Source organism: Erpetoichthys calabaricus, chromosome 17 (assembly GCF_900747795.2).
Source record: "Erpetoichthys calabaricus chromosome 17, fErpCal1.3, whole genome shotgun sequence".
Taxonomy (NCBI): Eukaryota; Metazoa; Chordata; class Cladistia; order Polypteriformes; family Polypteridae; genus Erpetoichthys; species Erpetoichthys calabaricus.
Window position 1 is genome coordinate 89,137,812 of NC_041410.2, and position 17,810 is coordinate 89,155,621.

At 43.5% G+C, this 17,810-nt stretch overlaps 1 protein-coding gene across 1 annotated transcript in view; it reads left to right on the plus strand.

Moving 5' to 3' along the window:
• The window catches only part of adamtsl3 (ADAMTS-like 3), a 537,604-nt gene that overhangs the window by 420,304 nt on the left and 99,490 nt on the right, over positions 1–17,810 (plus strand). The window lies entirely within an intron of this gene.

Here is a 17,810-nt window from a genome sequence, read left to right on the forward strand (position 1 = left end):
CCCTGTTTCTTGTATAAACGGGCAGAGAGTGGGATGCTTCTGTATGGCATTACTGTTCTCGAGGTAAAGACTCTCTGTAAGCATTGGAGTTTCTCATTTTTGATTATTGTAACTCTGTTTCTTGACTAAAAGTCTGGATTTTGGACTGCCATTGTTTATTCTCGGCTGCCTTTGGAAACACCTTTAGCTCTGTGGCACTTTTTCTGCTTTACAAATAAATCGTCCGTGATTATTTTGGAGCCAGAAGTTTTTAATGGTTTCCTCTTCTTCCCTCTAATATTTTGTATACCTGTAGAAGGATTGCTTCGATTAATGTATATTTGTTTAAGGTTAAACCATTTTGATGTACGTCAGGTGTATCCAAAGGCCTTGATTAACCCTTAAACCGCCGTAACCGGCTCTAGTCGTTTCCCAGTGCCATTTGCCAGCACACTGGAGCTGATCAGTCCGTGCTGTACATTCATTGAGCAGCCAGCTCAGGACCACTGCCATCTCCTAGCGAATTAACATCACTGTCCCTGGGATTCTGCCGCTGCACTAGACTGGCCTGCAAGCATCAGCGGTGGCCTCTGTGTGCTCACGTGCAGCCAGTTCAAGCGCAGCTGGCTCAATGACTTACTGAATTTCATCAATGGCGTCAGTTGCACCTTGTACATATAATAATAGATTGTTGCGGTAATTTTCTTTAATAGTTTTTACAGTTCATTGGCAGTGTGTAAAATGATTAGTGATGCAGAAATTGTGACGGTCTTTGCATGTGTTCCATTAAAATGTCACTTTTTCTTGGTGAATTGTGATGTTCACTTAAAAAGTGCAGCGAAAGAGTAATTGGCGTCCAAGGGGTGCCAAGTATGTGGCAGTGTAAGGGTTAAAGAGGCTAGGCGGCATTTGGTTATTATTGGATGCTACATGCTTGTTGTGAGGGGCGTATCCAAGTCAGTCGTTATCGATGTCGGCATCAGAGTGATGATGTTAAAGGTCTCCAACTTTGTGAATATAACTAGAAGACCCCCAAGTGCGTTGTTTTCAAGTTTATTCTGGCTATGACTTTGCTAGTTTTTGGTTTTGTCAACAAGCCACTCAGTATCGCCTTCAGTATTTTTACTGGGTTTGGGCTCTCTCGTTCATTTCCTGGACCTTTGCCCTTCGTTTTGCACATCTTCACCATGTCAAAACAGCACCATAGAGTAAAGAGATATAGAAAAACTGTAGATGGAATGAGCGGATACTTCACAAATTGGTCAGAGCTAGACAACCGTCTGGGCTTCGGATCAGATGGTCCACAGCAGTTGAGTAGCTAATCAACATTGTATAACAAGGGAAATCAAGAGTAATGGTGCAGATAGCTTGTTTCTAAAGAACAGACATTATTCATTAGAAAGCAGCCATGTTAGCCAGAAAGTTCATTTGAATCTTTGTCTTGATCGCTTTGAATTATTTATTGGCCTCACCATGTCTGGTGTCTTCTAAGGAGGATGACACAATATTTTATTGAGCCTCATGATAAATGACTCGTGAGATGGGAGTCATTTTGTATGGGAGACGAATCCATCAGTGAAAGGGAAAAGTTTCAACCTCAAAATCAGAATCTTAAGCCATCATAATTTTCATTCTGACTTTTAACTCATCTAGGCCTGAAAACAACATTTTAAAGACAAGGATAATTTGGCAGCAGTGAATAATTTATTAATCAGTGCGTCACTGTGGTCTGTGTATTTAAGAAGTTTTGATCTCATATAAATAAGCTGCTTATGTACCATTATTCTTTTGTATGCAACAACGTAGATGTTATCCAGGACTTTAGTTCATTATTGGAGGTGGCTGTACCAAGTCAAGTCAAGTCAAGTTGGGGAGCATGCACTGGTACAGAGTGTTGCCACACCCATTACACGACAAAACAACTCGGAATCCCAGTTGGCAACCCCACAGGTAGACACGTGGTCCAGTCCCACCCTCCGGAAATGACCCTCTATCTGCTGCAGCCAGGTGTTATGTTGTCGACCCTTGGCCTGGGCCAGCCACTCGGGTACTCAACAATGAGGCTCCTATGAGCTGGATCACCATCGGGGAAACGCGCCACATGGCCGTAGTGCCGTAACTGACGCTCCCTCACAATGCAGGTAATGTGCCTCATTTGGGACTCCATAAGCAACACAAAGTCAAACTGGTGGTACCCAAGGACCCTCCAAAGAGACACAGTACCAAAGGAGTCCAGTCTTCGTCTCAGGTCACTGGATAGTGTCCATATCTCACAACCATCTAGCAAGATAGGAAGCACCAGGACTCTAAAGACTTGGACCTTTGTCCTTTCGCTGAGATATCAGGAGGGCCACACACCCCTTTCCAGCGACCTCATGACCCCCCATGCTCTCCCAATCCGTTTACTGAATTCATAGGAAGAGTCACCAGAGACATGAATATCACTGCCGAGGTCAGTAAATGTCTCGACGAGGTCGACACTCTCTCCACAGACAGACACACTGCTGATGGCCATGCCCAAGAGGTCATTAAAGGCCTGGATGTTGGTTTTTATCAGGACACTCGCAAGCCCCAACACTCAGACCCCTCATGCCCTAATCAGAGCCTACATGGACTCCGGAAAGATCACAGCATTGTCAGCAAAGTCAAGATCCGTGAATCTTTCTTCATCAACAGATGCCCCACAGCCGCTGGACCACACGACCTTGCCCAACACCCAGTCCATACAAGCATTGAACAGAGTAGGAGCAGAACACACCCCTGATAAATCCCAGAATCAACTGGGAAAAACACAGAGGGTCTCCTCTGCATGGCTGTCACAGTACCAGTGTACAGGTCTGCCATGATATCCCGCAAACCCTCAGGATATCCAACAGGGCAGCTCGATCAACTGAGTCGAACACTTTATGAAAATCGACAAAGGCTGCAAAGAACTCTGCTGATATTACACTGCCGTGGTTGTACCATAGTAGGATAAACAAAGCATATTATAGCATCCCTGGGGAAAGCCAAAACTGCTGTCTGTTTCCCTCTCGCCTGCCCTTCATCACTGCTGGCTCATCCCTGATCTTCCACAGCTCCGCTCCACACAATCTCCTCTGCCTCTTCCACTGCCTACATATTCACGCTGCCTGATCCACCGCTCACCTGGGTTCCTCATTTATATATACTCACAAAAACAGTCTGGAAATGTATGTACACAACTTCCCATGCAAACATCAGGATTTAGGGTATATGTGTATATTTACTGCAACTCTGACCCATCTTTAGGAACACTATGGAGAAACTGGGAAATGGCGACACCATTGTTCAAGTAGGGAAATGCAGCCAAACCAGCTCATTGATGACTTATTATAATAGCCCTACCAAGCAGACGGCTAGAAAAATCTTGCCAACTGTGCCAATTCCCAGCCACGATGCCGATGTCTGCATGCCATCCATTACTATAATGTATATACAGTTAGGTCCATAAATATTTGGACAGAGACAACTTTTTTCTAATTTTGGTTCTGTACATTACCACAATGAATTTGAAATGAAACAACTCCGATGCAGTTGAAGTGCAGACTTTCAGCTTTAATTCAGTGGGGTGAACAAAACGATTGCATAAAAATGTGAGGCAACTAAAGCATTTTTTGAACACAATCCCTTCATTTCAGGGGCTCAAAAGTAATTGGACAATTGACTCTTTGGCTATTTCATGGGCAGGTGTGGTCAAGTCCGTCGTTATGTCATTATCAATTAGCAGATAAAAAGCCTGGAGTTGATTTGAGGTGTGGTGCTTGCATGTGGAAGATTTTGCTGTGAACTGACAACATGCGGTCAAAGGAGCTCTCCATGCAGGTGAAAGAAGCCATCCTTAAGCTGCAAAAACAGAAAAAACCCATCTGAGAAATTGCTACAATATTACGAGTGGCACAATCTACAGTTTGGTACATCCTGAGAAAGAAAGCAAGCACTGGTGAACTCAGCAATGCAAAAAGACCTGGACGTCCACGGAAGACAACAGTGGTGGATGATCACAGAATCATTTGCATGGTGAAGAGAAACCCCTTCACAACAGCCCACCAAGTGAACAACACTCTCCAGGGGGTCGGCGTATCGATATCCAAGTCTACCATAAAGAGAAGACTGCATGAAAGTAAATACAGAGGGTGCACTGCAAGGTGCAAGCCACTCATAAGCCTCAAGAATAGAAAGGCTAGATTGGACTTTGCTAAAGAACATCTCAAAAAGCCAGCACAGTTCTGGAAAAACATTCTTTGGACAGATGAAACCAAGATCAACCTCTACCAGAATGATGGCAAGAAAAAAGTATGGAGAAGGCATGGAACAGCTCATTATCCAAAGCATAGCACATCATCTGTAAAATATGGTGGAGGGAGGCAGTGTGATGGCTTGGGCGTGCATGGCTGCCAGTGGCACTGGGACACTCGTGTTTATTGATGATGTGACACAGGACAGAAGCAGCCGAATGAATTCTGAGGTGTTCAGAGACATACTGTCTGCTCAAATCCAGCTAAATACAGCAGTCACATTGATTCATGATACAGATGGACAATGACCCAAAACATAGAGCCAAAGCAACCCAGGAGTTTATTAAAGCAAAGAAGTAGAACATTCTTGAATGACCAAGTCAGTCACCTGATCTTAACCCAACTGAGCAGGCATTTCACTTGTTGAAGACTAAACTTTGGACAGAAAGGCCCACAAACAAACAGCAACTGAAAGCCGCTGCAGTAAAGGCCTGGCAGAGCATGAAAAAGGAGGAAACCCAACGTCTGGTGATGTCCAGGAGTTCAAGACTTCAGGCTGTCATTGACAGCAAAGGGTTTTCAACCAAGTATTAGAAATGAACATTTGATTTCCAGTTATTTCATTTGTCCAATTAGTTTTGAGCCCCTGAAATGAAGGGATTGTGTTCAAAAAAATGCTTTAGTTGCCTCACATTTTTATGCAATCGTTTTGTTCACCCCACTGAATTAAAGCTGAAAGTCTGCACTTCAACTTCATCGGAGTTGTTTCATTTCAAATTCATTGTGGTAAAGTACAGAACCAAAATTAGCAAAAAGTTGTCTCTGTCCAAATATTTATGGACCTAACTGTGTACAATTTAGACTGTATTCTTAAGTCCTTTATAATGCGACAAAGCGGGACAAACAGTGAGGGGACCAAATAGTTTCACAAGGTACTTGTATTAAATAATAATAATACATTTTATTTATTTGTAGGCACCTTTCTAAACACTCAAGGACACAGAACAATAGATAAAACACGGATTATAAACAAAACTAAAATACAAAAATTAAAATCAGACAGAGCAATTGTAATCAAAGAGAAGAAGCAGTCTTAAACAAATGAGTTTTAAGTTTAGATTTGACAAGTGAGAATGATTTAATATTTCTAAGCTCAGATGGTAGTGAGTTCCAGAGCTGGTGGTAAGACGGACGAAGGGGACAGTCAAGTGGACGGAGGAAGAGGATCTAAGGATATAGAAGGGAATGGCCACATGGAGGAGGTCAGACAGTTATGGAGGGGCGAGGTTGTGGAGAGCCTTAAAAGTTAACAGAGGAATTTTGAATTGAATGCGGAACTTAACTGGAAGCCAATGAAGCTGCTGTAAGACAGGAGTGATATGGTGAATAGAGGAGGTTCTAGTAATGATGTGGGTGGGCAGCTGAATTCTGGACCAGTTGAAGCTTAGAAAGAGATTTGCGAGAAAGACCAAAGAAAAGGGAACTGCAATAATCCAGACGAGAAGTGAGAAGGCTATGAACGAGGACAGCAGTGGTGTGGGGAGTGAAGGATGGGCGAATACGAATAAAGTGACGCAAGTGGAAATATGGAGACCGGGAGATGTTATTGATGTAGCACTGAAAGGATAAAGTACTGTCAAGGATGACACCTGTGGGGAAGGGGAGACAGAGGAATTATCAATAACAAATGAGAAATGGTCAGTTATGGATAATGTGGATTTTGTACCAATGAGGAGAACCTCAGTTGTGTCACTTTGTTATTTAATTTAAGAATATTTGAAGAAAACCAGGATTTGATTTCTGCTATGCAATCAATAAGTGAGGAGGGTGGAAAGGAAGCAGTAGGTTTGCTAGTGAGATAGAGCTGGGGGTCATCAGCATAACAGTGGAAGCTAATGTTATAATTACGAAAGATATTTCCAAGGGGAAGGAGGTAAATAATGAAGAGGAGGGTGATGTGATGGCGGACCAACTTTGAATGTGTGCCCCCCCAGCCAGCGCCTGTCCCCCCTTTTTTAAAGGCACTGTGGCTAAGTGCCATCCAGTTGTCATGCAGGTGTAAATGAATGAACTTTGCTTTAGCTACAAATTCTCTCCTGTGTCCGGATCACTGCTCTCACTTTACTTTAATATATGTGCTGATCTAATTCCCTTGCAGTTCCATTTTTAATTTCAAAATTCTGCTTTGTCACGAGCACAATAAGGAGTAGGGGTGGTGGAACTTCATTTTTAATAATAATACAATATTTCAACACCATCCAACCTCAGCTCCTTAGGGACAAGCTGACAGAGATGGGAGTAGATTCATACCTGCTGGCATTGATCGTGGACTATCTTAAAGACAGACCTCAGTATGTGCGTCTCAGGAACTGCAGGTCTGACATTGTGGTCAGCAGCACAGGAGCGCCGCAGCGGACTGTACTTTCTCCGGTCCTGTTCAGCCTATATACATCGGACTTCCAATACAACTCGGAGTCCTGCCACGTGCAAAAGTTCGCTGACGACACTGCTATCGTGGGCTACATCAGGAGTGGGCAGGAGGAGGAGTATAGGAACCTCATCAAGGACTTTGTTAAATGGTGCAACTCAAACCACCTACACCTGAACACCAGCAAAACCAAGGAGCTGGTGGTGGATTTTAGGAGGACCAGGCCCCTAATGGACCCCATTGATCATCAGAGGTGACTGTGTGCAGAGGGTACAGACCTATAAATACCTGGGAGTGCAGCTGGATGATAAACTGGACTGGATTGCCAATACTGATGTTCTGTGTAAGAGAGGACAGAGCCGGCTATACTTACTTAGAAGGCTGGCGTCCTTCAACATCTGCAATAAGATGCTGCAGATGTTCTATCAGACAGTTGTGGCGAGTGCCCTCTTCTACGCAGTGGTGTGCTGGGGAGGCAGCATAAAGAAGAGGGACACCTCACGCCTGGACAAACTGGTGAGGAAGGCAGGCTCTATTGTAGGCACGGAGCTGGACAGTTTGACATCAATGGCAGAGCGACGGGCGCTGAGCAGACTCCTGTCAATCATGGAGAATCCACTGCATCCACTGAACAGGATCATCTCCAGACAGAGGAGCAGCTTCAGTGACAGACTGCTGTCATCGTCCTGCTCCACTGACAGACTGAGAAGATCGTTCCTCCCTCACACTATGTGACTCTTCAATTCCACCAGGGGGGTAAACGTTAACATTATACAAAGTTATTGTCAGTTATACCTGCATTGTTATCACTCTTTAATTTAATATTGTTTTTATCAGTATGCAGCTGCTGGATTAGGTGAATTTCCCCTTGGGATTAATAATGTATCTATCTATCTATCTATCTATCTATCTATCTATCTATCTATCTATCTATCTATCTATCTATCTATCTATCTATCTATCTATCTATCTATCTATCTATCTATCTATCTATCTATCTATCTATCTATCTATCTATCTATTGTCCAACCCGCTGAATCCGAACACAGGGTCACGGGGGTCTGCTGGAGCCAATCCCAGCCAACACAGGGCACAAGACAGGAAACAAACCCTGGGCAAGGCGGCAACCCACCGCAGTCTGTCTGTCTGTCTGTCTATCTATCTATCTAATAATTCTTTACATTTATATAGCACTTTTCTCACTACTCAAAGCGCTTTTTGGTACCCTGAAGGTTGAACTGTTATGGGGGCCCCCAACTCAACTAGCAAAAAGGTCCGGATAACCCCTGTTATCTTCGTCAGTGGGATTGTTCCACGACAGATCACTACAATTTTTTTAAAACTATAATTACTTTTGCTAAACTGAATGAATTCATCTTCTTTCGGCTGCTCCCTTTTAGGGGTCACCACAGCGGATCATCCGTGTTGTACTGAGTTACACTATAATATTAATATTATTGTTGTTTAAGAACCACTTCTCATAGGGTAGACACCCAAACTAAATGTGGATTAAAGTTGCTTCTGGGGCCCCTCTGGGATTAGGGGTCCTGAAGCTTAAGCTTCATTAGTTTGATAGTAGATCCGCCCCAGACGGGGAGTTTCCTTTTATCTCAAATGGTAAAGTGAGTGCTTTCTGTCTCGGAGGTCCAATCTGAGGATATGAAGTGCAGAGGGACAGAACTCGGAGAGATTTCTAGCTGGTGCCAGAGTGTCTGGAAATGCAAAAGGAAAAGAAGATGGAAAAAGTTGCTAAAAATAGGGTGGCCTCGTGTGACCAGTCTCGGCTTGTTTCCACAGTGGCTGTCACCACTGGACGGAGAAGTGAAAATGAACGATCATGCATGGAAGTGATATGCATATACAAGACGGCAATTTCATTTTGTGCAGCAATAGCAAAACTCGGAACATTTTGGTGAGAACAGGCCATTCAGCCTAACAAAGCCTGCCTATTCTATCCATTGGGAAAGCCCGGGGTGCGTACAGCCACCCTAACCCGACACCAGTGCAGCACACAACACCCTTTTATGCAGAGCTGGGGAAGGGCCTTTCTTCGCTCCCCAGAGCACAGCACAGCACCAAAGTATATGAGACACAGCAGTCCCTTCCTTCTCCATTGGGTCACTCTCAGTCCTTCCACCTCCATTCCCTCTCTGCCAAGCTTCGTCTTCCTTCTCCCCAAGTGACGTGTGGCGGCTCCTTTTATGTTGTTCCTGGGAGTGTTTCAGGTGGCTCTTCAGCCAGATCTGGGGTCACTCCCGGGTGTGGTGAAAGTCCAAGGTAGGAACCCAGAGAACCCAACAGGACTGGTCCAAACTCCAAATCCCCGGCTGCCCTCTAGTGTCCCCAGGAAAGGTAGTGCCCCATAGAAGTCCTCTCTCTCGGTCCTTCCATCTGCCACACCATCTAAATTCTCCAAAGTAAATTCAAGTGAAGTCTGATCGGAGACAAGTTTAATTTTCAATGCAAATCAAAGCCTGAAGCAACAAAGACTGCCACACAGGCCGCATAAACTCAACACAATGTGGACTTGCTTCCAGTGGATCCAGAAGGTCTTCAGACCCCTCTTCTTTTTTCACATTATGTCCTAAAATCGTTTAAATTCATTTTTTTCTCCCATCAAGCCACACTCAAGACCCCAGAATGACAAAGCGAAAACAGGGTTTTAGAAATTTTTGTACATTTCTTAGCGAAATTTCTCAGTAATTAGTTGAAGCCCCTCTGGCAGTGATTTGAGCCCCGAAGTCCTCTTGGATGTGACGTGACAAGCTTCACACACCTGGATTTGGGGATTATCTACCATTCTTTACTGCAGATCTTCTCAAGCTCTCTCAGGATGGATGGAGACCATTGGTGGACAGCTATTTTCAGTTCTCTTCAAGTCTCCGGGCTCTGACTGAGCCGCTCCAGAACATTCCCTCCAGAGATGTCCCTAAGCTACTCTTGTGTTGTCTTTGCTTTTGTTCTGTGAAAGGTGAACCCTTGGCCAAGTTTGAGCTCCAGAGCAGATGTTATTTATCAGAAATATCTCTGTATACTGTGCTCTATTTAGTTTCCCCTCAATCCTATCTAGTCTCATGATCCCTGAGCCCACAGTATGATGCTGCCACCACCAAGATGATAAGCAATACTTGGTTTCCTCCAGACGTGACTATAATTTTGGTTTCATCAGACCAGAGAATCTTGTTTCTCACAGTCTGAGAGTCCTTTGGGTACCTTTCTTGCCATCTCCAATTGGGCTTCCATGTCTCTTATACTGAGAAGAGGCTTCTGTCTGGCCAATCTACCATAAAGCCCAGAGCTAGAAGTGTTGCAGTAGTCGTTATCCTTCTGGAAGTTTCTCCCCTCTCTAAATGGGTTCAGCCAGATTGATCATCACGTTCTCGGTCACTTCACTTACTAAGGCCCTTCTCTCATGATTGCTTAGTTTGGCCATCTCTAGGAAGTGTCATGTTTGATCAGTGAAGGGCTATGGTGACGGTTGGCCTTCTGGAAGTTTTTTCTCCTCTCCGCACAAGTTCTCTGGAGCACAGCCAGAGTGACCTTTGTATTCTTAGACACCTCTCTTATCAAGACTCTTCTCCTCCAATTGCTCGGTTTGGCCAAGCAGCCAGCTCTCGGAAGTACGCTGGTTGTTCAAAACTTCTTCCATTTAAGAATTATGGAGGCCACTGTGCTCTTGAGAAACCTTCAGTGCTGCAGGAAGTTTTCTTTGTAGCCTTCTCCAGATCTTGACACAATCCTGCCTTTACGCTCTGCAGGCAATTCCATCAACCTCACGACTTAGCAACTTTCCTCCGTATGTTAACTTTATTTACAAAAGCACCGATATCCTTGGCTGTGACGTTATGGATCATCTGTCCGGTTTGTGTTGATTCGAAGTCCATCCGCCAGATGCTGGAAGAGTTAAATGGTATCGAGAAGATCGTTTGTCTTATTAAGGTTGACACCATAATTTACTTTCCATCAACATCTTCATACTCTAAGTGGGCGCTGCTCTATAAATGATTACCTGGTCATCTGTTAGGGAGGATATGCTGGGGTCTGAAATTATCTATGGAAAGAAGATAATGAAGCCAGCGGAATTACAAGCTGTCCCTTATATGACGAGATGAAAAATGTCCAGTTGAAGGTAGGGAATTGAGGAATGAAAAAACATTATCTTATAGAAAAAAAAGCTGTCTTAGGTTAGATTAATGATATTTAACATTATTAATGCCTGCACAAAAAATTGATGTTGTACCTTCCTTTTCCCCTTGACTTGGCCTCTTATCTGCACAAGAATGCCTCACAGTTTCCCAGCCCCATTGTGACTTAATGTTAACACAGGATGTTGAATTTGGGGCAAAAGAGAAGAGTCCTCATCATGATCATATAAATCGGTTTTGTTGAGCCTTATCCTTATGTTCTCCTGCTACAGGTCTCATTTCATGCTGAGATAGTAACGTCTAGGTACTGCCCCCTGTGTGAACACAGATCGATGGCTGTCCTAATCACCATTGCCATTGCACTCCATCTGAGCCTGGGACACCTGGAAGGAAGACAGAGACACATACATGTGGTTGCTATGTTTGGACTTCAGGTCCACGTTCAATATGATAATCTCTCAGCACTGTGTGGACAAGCTTACTCTTCCTGTACATTTGGAAATTAGATTTCCTGACAGTAGACCCTAATCTGGAAACAGTACATCAAATACCATCCTGTCTGAACACGGGTGACCTGCACGGCTGCATCTCAAGTCCCCTACCCTTAATCCTGATTACGCATGATTGTTACACAGCACAAACCACACCATTAAGTTCACAGACGACACAACAGTGGTAGGCCTCATCAGTTGTGATGATGAGATGATTTACAGAGAGTTGATCAGACAACTTGTGGCCTGGTGTAGAAACAATAGTCTGACTCTTTAGGAAGAGCCCTACCACCAACCTTCCTCCACTTTATCAACGGCTCCACTGTGGAGTCAGTAAGGAGGCAGGGACCACGACAAATGATCTCTCCTGGACTCAACACATTTCTTACTTACAAATTAGAATTAGAAGGTTCATAACACACATTTCTATAAATCAGAACAATCTAGATGAGAATCGCCAGTTCGATTTTCTATGATGTGGTGAGCTGAACTGGTAACATCACTTCAAGAGAGGCCTGCCGAAACTAACATCCCGATTAAAAGGGCAGGTCCAGTTATGAGAAACACACAGGACCCCCTGGAGGTCGCAGAAAATTAAAACTGAGAGCCATTATGAACAATGCTGCACATCCCCTCTCTGACAAACCAACACTGAGGACTTTCAGCCAACGAAATATTCAGCAGAAGTGTGTCAAGAAATGCTACGGGGACTTCTTTACACCAACGGCAATGTGCATGTCTGTATAGCGCCTCGCTGGGACTGAGACAGTCGAGTCAGAATTTGTTTTTTAGTTGTTCTTGAGGGTGTTCAGAAAATAGTGTGTGTGTATATATATCTACAGTATTTATCTAAGTAACATATAATGTCATTTCTATCTATCTATCTATCTATCTATCTATCTATCTATCTATCTATCTATCTATCTATCTATCTATCTATCTATCTATCTATCTATCTATCTATCTATCTATCTATCTATAATAAAATGCTTTTCTTATGAATGTATCTATATTTTAATCTTGCCTACTACGCTATCTATCTATCTATCTATCTATCTATCTATCTATCTATCTATCTATCTATCTATCTATCTATCTATCTATCTATCTATCTATCTATCTATCTATCTATCTATCTATCTATCTATCTATCGAAGGCCATTGTAGAAACCATCAAAATGAACCCCTCAGAAGCTGTGTGTTGTCCCCACTGTATCACAGATAATAATCATGTAAACATTGATTTTGGGGTTCTTGGTAAATGACAGTGGCTCACAGATCAGCTCCTATCAAAATAATCTGCCACGCTTCATTTTTTCTTTAGTTTTGACTTTTACAGGATGCAGCATCTTCATTTTTTGATCATCTTCGAATAATCACTTAAGTGCTGCTCAGAAGCCCCCCAAGCCCCCCCAGTACCTGCCCTGTTTACTCTTTAATGGCCTGACTTCCTGTCGGGGGCCCATGTTGTAATTTATTCCATTTTCAATAGCGTGTTACCATGTCAGCACAAAGTGTCTGTTATACAGTATGTGCTGCAGCATTCATAAAAGTAATTTATTGGACCGGAAACCTTGACAATGCCCTGCGCTCAGCACACTTGTGGTCTGCTGCTCTTTTGCAGTAAACTTGGAATGAGCATCGGTCAAAATTCTTCGAAAAGGAGCACTGACAGTTAATAGGTTGCAGGTTGTGATTTTAACAATGATGACTGGAATGCTGCAAACTGAATAATATATACAAAAAGGAAATTGCCAAAAATGAAAATATAAATAAATAATCCAATAAGTATTATGAATAGGTAGCAGAGTGGTGCAGAGGTAGCGCTGATGCCTGGCAGTAAGGAGACCAGGGTTTGCCTCCTGGGTCCTCCCAGTGTGGAGTTTGCCTGTTCTCCTTGTGTCTGTGTGGGTTTCCTCCGGGTGCTCTGGTTTCCTTTCACAGTCCACAGACATGTAAGTTTAAGTGACTTGGCGCTCCTAAATTCGTCCTACAGCAGCGGTTCTCAAACTGTGGGGGGAAGTAACAAAAAGGGGGGCGCGAATGTTGCCATATGTGCCGTAATTTCGCTATTTGTAGGGACATTTTAAACTTGTAGCGGTGTATCAGCAGCAAAAAATATAGGAATAAATTTTATTAGTGTTTCAAAAAGTCTTTAGGAGGGCGCGATTAAAACTCGGGTCGCAAATACTTAAAGGTTGAGAAATGCTGTCCTACAGTGTGGTTGGGGTATGTGTATGTTTGGGTGTGTGTGTTCACCCTGTGATGGTCTGCCGCCCTGTCCTGGGTTTGTCCCAGCCTTGCACCCTATGCTAGCTGGGATAGCCCCCCACGACCCAGTTCAGGACTATGCAGGTTAGAAAATGACTGACTGACCTATTATGAATACTCCAGATGTACAAAATAGCGAAGGGCGAGGACTTCCAAAAATGTGATGAACTTGAGAGTTCCTAAGCACAATACTCCCAAAAATGACTGAAGATGCCCACTGCATAGGGGGAAGACTGTGAAACCCTGGCTAATCACAAAAGGGCAAGTGTAAATAAAATCTTTACAAATAAAAACATTTTTAACATATTTTTCTGAAATACTGTTAAACAAAAAATAGGCTCAGAAGAGAACAAATGATCAAGAAGTTTCCAGTAACAGCAAGACAATTCTGAGCAAAGAAGGCTCAATCCACAATCCAGAAGGCAAAGTAAAAAAAAAACAAACAGAGCAAAGGTTCAAAATCCAGTAGAAACGAAACAAGAACTCACCAACACCACAAGCGCATTCAGTGGTCCACAAGGAATTATGGGGTTTTCCCCGGCCTTTACAGGGCTCAGGGCATCCCCTCGCTCAACATAAACCAGTCAGTGAACTCTGATGGTGAAATCTGTGAAACTGGGGTTTCATAAGCCCAGCAGAATCACGGGTGTCAACACCACCATTGTGAAAGGATTAAGACGGAGTGGTGGCTCTGAGGCTAGGGATCTGTACTGGTAATCGGAAGGTTGCCGGTTCGAATCCCATAAATGCCAAAAGGGACTCTGCTCTGTTGGGCCCTTGAGCAAGGCCCTTAACCTACAATTGCTTAGCGCTTTGAGTAGTGAGAAAAGCGCTATATAAATGCAAAGAATTATTATTATTAGAAAGAGGTCTGGGGGCAGCCGCCCGTATACTTGAAAATAGGCTGCCTAAAGATGATGGTCGGTTTGGAGTTTTACACACTCTATTAGCCGGCCGGGATGCCCGGAGACTGGTAGGATGGGGGATGGCAGCTACTTTGGGACACTGCCTCCCCCAAGACGGTAGCTGGCAGTTTCCCTGGACTGTAGAGGTGCCCCGGAATCCCTCCGGACACCATGGGACACGGAGTTGTTTATCTCAGCCTTGTTGGGTGCTGCTAGGAGGTGCTGTGGAACAAAGATGGAAGACAAGATTTTCACCTAGCAAGTCATGGGGGCGGAAGCCCAGAAGTTCATCCTGGCTGATTAAAAATTTAAATGCTCCATCTGAGCCAGAAGTGCTGGCAGGTCACGTGGCTGGAAGAGAAGAAGCACGTCCAGGTTGGGGACCATATCAAGGACTGTTGAGAACCCAGCCAGTGAGCCTGAGTCGGGAGGAGGTGGACAACAATTGCTTGGAGGCATGAAGGAAGAGAAAGAGTAGTGTTTATTTATTTGCCCGTAAACCTGTGGCTATGGTGCTTGGAGGGCACTGTAAGGAAGAAGAAAGTCAATTAAAATACTTCTTAGTGCTTTTATCTTATGTCCTGCGCAGAGGCGTAGCTCGAGTTCATGCCGCTTGGGCCGGGCGGTGATTCAATTTGCCGCCGTCCAACATGTCTGAATATGTTAACCTATTTAAATAGAAAATTAAAATGACATATACAGAAAAATTAAGATAAATTCTGCATAGGTTTATTCATATATAGAGAAACAGCAATAACTTATTCACATATAATTATTTATAAGCATCAACTAGACAAGAATACAATATAGATCAAGTTCTAATGATTAGTGTAATATAATTACGCTGTGAAAACCAGAACCAGTGTACTGTACAATACAATACAATACATCCATCCATCCATCCATTGTCCAACCCGCTGAATCCAAACACAGGGTCACGGGGGTCTGCTGGAGCCAATCCCAGCCAACACAGGGCACAAGGCAGGAAACAATCCCGGGCAGGGTGCCAACCCACTGCAGGACACACATAAACACACCCACACACCAAGCACACACTAGGGCCAATTTAGAATCACCAATCCACCTAACCTGCATGTCTTTGGACTGTGGGAGGAAACCGGAGCGCCCGGAGGAAACCCACACAGACACGGGGAGAACATGCAGACTCCACGCAGGGAGGACCCGGGAATTGACAATACAATACAATTAATTTTTTTGTATAGCCCAAAATCACACAAGAAGTGTCGCAATGGGCTTTAACAGGCCCTGCCTCTTCACAGCCCCCCAGCCTTGACTCTCTAAGAAGACAAAGAAAAAACTCCCAAAAAAAAAACCCTTGTAGGGAAAAAATGGAGGAAACCTCAGGAAAGGCAGTTCAAAGAGAGACCCCTTTGCAGGTAGGTTGGGCGTGCAGTGGGTGTCAAAAAAGAAGGGGGTCAATACAATGCAATACAATACACAGAACAGAACAAATCCTCAATACAGTATAAAAAAATTTTAGAAGTACAGAGTAGAATTTAACAGTAGGTGATATCACAAAATATGATTTGGATTTCTTTAGAGTCCTGGAGACCTCAGCCAAACCTCAAGCTGCCTCCCCCATTTGGCCATTCCACAGCTGAATTAGTGCTAACCCAATGACAGGACCCCTCTTTCCCACGATTCCTGCGATCCTCCATCAGGGATGACTTTACCTTAGGCAGGCAAAACAACTTGGCAGGTGGGCCGTGGCACCAAGTGCCACATTTGAGTACCGAGAAGAGAAACAGCATAGGCGAGGGTTAGTAACAAATTCTAACTGTCATGTTACTTATTTTTGAGTGCTAATGACTAACAGCAGAGATGCAGTCTGTACAGTTAATCAGCAGCTCTAGTCAGGGTGCACTAAACTGAAGAAGTGAGTATTCAGCCTGAGACTTAAGGGGCATCTCTTATAGTAGCAGGCAGACCACTCCACAGTTTAGGGGCCCTGTAACTAAAAACTCGACCTCCCACCATTATTTTATTAATCCTTGGAATCGCAAACAGACCGGCATCTTGAGATCTTAATGTGCACTCAGGTTTGTAAGTCATGATAGGTTCAGACAAGTAAGCCGGACCTCGGCCATTTAATGCTTTATATGTTAAAAGGAGGATTTTGAAATCGGCCCTAAACTTAACCGGGAGCCAGTGTAAGGATTTAAGAACTGGAGTTATGTGTTCGTATTTTCTTGTTCTTGTCATAATTCTTGCAGCCGCATTTTGGATTAACTGGAAGCTATATAAAGAACAGTTTGAACTTCCAGTGAACACCGCATTGCAGTAGTCAATCCTACTAGAAATAAATGCATGAATTAATTTCTCAGAATCCTGTTTATTTAGAAAGCATCTTAATTTCCCAACATTTTTAAGATGGAAAATCTTAGTGTACAAGTGATAGGTGGGGATGTTTTCTGCGCAGAGCAAGAACGCATTCAGATTGATAACGAAACAAAATTATAAATTGTAAATTAGTTGTTTATCTTCCTAGAAATTATTATTGGTGTAATGTTTATATTTATTTTTATTACTGCCTCATTAATTTCATCTGCTGTGTCTGCTGCTGTCACAGAAGGACAGTCTGAAAATTATTTTTGAAGCATTTGTGGATACAAATCAGAGGATTTAACTTTTTTCATCCATGAGTGATATTTTTCTGAGCCCTGCTGCTTACACATGAATTGTAATGGGCCTTTTGGCCAATAATGTCACCCCCAAAAATGTGCAGACCGCCCCCTCCGCCCACCCCTAGCTATGCCACTGATACTATGTGTCTGTCTGTTTGGGATTAAGGGGCAACAGTGACCCCTAGCTTCCACAAGACTTTAGTCCAAACAAGAACAAACAGACAGGGAAACATGGCGGCTTTAAAGTCTAGCCGGGGAAGTGATGTCATCAGGGCCCGGAACAGGAAGTGACATCATTGGATCTAGACTAAATTTCCTGTCGTCGGTCTGCCGATGAAAAAGAGTAAGGATCAGAGCACTCTGCCATCCTCTGGTCTGGCGTGGAATTACCTCCCTTTCAGCCTTTCAGCTGCCTCCCATTCGCCTGTGTGTGACCCCATTAAAAGTGTGTGTGTGGAAGGAGGGTAGAAAAACCCTCAAAAAGAGTCAAAGAATGGAAATATTTATTTGTATGTCACCTTACAGTAAGAATTCCGATAGATAAATAAATAGTTTAATGCAGCAGTTCTCAAACTGTGAAGTAACAAAAAAGGTGGCGCCAATGTTGCCATATGTGGTGTACTTTTGCTATTCGTAGGGAAATTTTAAACTTGTAGTGGTGTATTGGCAGCAAAAAATATAGGAATACAT